Source organism: Microtus ochrogaster, unplaced genomic scaffold (assembly GCF_000317375.1).
Source record: "Microtus ochrogaster isolate Prairie Vole_2 unplaced genomic scaffold, MicOch1.0 UNK58, whole genome shotgun sequence".
In the NCBI taxonomy this organism is placed as follows: Eukaryota; Metazoa; Chordata; class Mammalia; order Rodentia; family Cricetidae; genus Microtus; species Microtus ochrogaster.
Window position 1 is genome coordinate 1,716,207 of NW_004949156.1, and position 1,745 is coordinate 1,717,951.

At 42.3% G+C, this 1,745-nt stretch overlaps 1 pseudogene; it reads left to right on the top strand.

Annotated features, from left to right (window-relative positions):
* The first annotated feature begins 5 nt into the window (after positions 1–5).
* LOC101994360 lies at positions 6–525 on the top strand (annotated as a pseudogene).
* Positions 526–1,745: the final 1,220 nt, after the last annotated feature.

The following is a 1,745-nucleotide window of genomic DNA, read 5'->3' on the forward strand; positions in this document are numbered from 1 at the left end:
GGGCCATGAAGGATGAGGAAAAGATGGAGCTGCAGGAGATGCAGCTGAAGGAGGCCAAGCACATCGCCGAGGACTCGGACCGCAAATACGAGGAGGTGGCCAGGAAGCTGGTGATCCTGGAGGGAGAGCTGGAGCGCTCAGAAGAGAGGGCTGAGGTGGCCGAGAGCCTAGCCAGGCAGCTGGAGGAGGAGCTTCGAACCATGGACCAGGCCCTCAAGTCGCTGATTGCCTCTGAGGAGGAGTATTCCACCAAAGAGGACAAGTATGAAGAGGAGATCAAACTTCTGGAGGAGAAGCTGAAGGAGGCTGAGACCCGAGCAGAGTTTGCTGAAAAGTCTGTGGCAAAGTTGGAGAAGACCATCGATGACCTCGAAGAGACTTTGGCTAGTGCCAAGGAAGAGAACGTGGAGATTCACCAGACCTTGGACCAGACCCTTCTGGAACTCAACAACATATAAGGGCTGGCCCTGCTGCCTACCAGACTATATAGTTCCCTCCTCAGGCCAATAAAATGATGTTCCTGGCAAAAAAAAAAAAAATAAGGACTTTGCAAATACATACAAATCAAACTCATTTGCCTATTGCTTTACTTTCCTGTTTCATAAGCATATATTCAGATGTGTATGTGAGTTTACATGTATAAATAAGTTTATATGCCCCAGTTTAATTGAAAATATTTATTGTTATTTTATTTTACATGCAGGGGTGTTTTTTCCTGCATGTGTGTCTGTGCACTACATTTATGCTTGGTGCTTGTAAAGGCCAGAAGAAGTTGGATACCTGGAACTGGAGTCATGAGATAATTGTGAGCTGCCTTGTGTTTGCTGGCAATTGAACCCTAGTCTTCTGGAACAGCACCAAGTACTCTTAAGCACCGAGCCCTCTTTCCAGCCCCTCAGTTTTAAGGTTTTTTTTTTTTAATTTTACTAGATTTAATCATTCTATTTTATGTGTGAGTGCTATGCTTGCATGTAAGTATATGCATTGTGTGTAAAGTTTTGTGTCCTCAAAGTCGAGTCAAAGGCATCAGATTCCCTGGAACTGGAGTTACAGACCATTGTGAACCACTTTGTGGGTGCTAGAAATCAAACTCCAGTCTTCTACAAGAGAAACTAGTCCTCTTAGTAACTGAGCTATCTCTCCAGCCCTCAAGTTTAATTTTAATATGAAAGGTACTGTATTGATAGATATGAGCCAAACGCTACAGTTTTGTGGACTCTGGATAGTTTTTAAGAGATGGAGATGTCCGGAGACTAACAACATTGAAGAATAAGGCTTCATATGAAAATTTCTTTTACTATTTTCTGGAAGTTTTTAAGATTATTTAGCTACCTCCAGAAACATCCAATTTCTTGATGATGTGCATTGGTGTGGGTTTATTTGGTTCACCCTGTGTGGGTCATATCAATTTGAAAGCCTATTTCCTTCCATTCTGTCTTAGGTCTTTCTCTGTGGATGCATTAGCGAAGGTTCTCCCACTCTTCACCTGCTTTGTATAGTGCTGGCTGCCAGAGGGTGGCTAGGTGGCAAACCCTGAGGTTCTCAACTCTTGGTGTGTCAATTTTTATTTGTAAGATAATACCTTGGTTCTATACTATCTCTAGTAGGCCACAGTACAACAGTTTTCAAGTTTTCATGTATATAAAGAACCTCTGAAAATTATGTTAAAGTGCAAGTTCCTTGCTTTGGGTTCACTCATAATCAACAAAGAATAAATCTCCTGTTTCTGAAAGAAAGGTAATCAC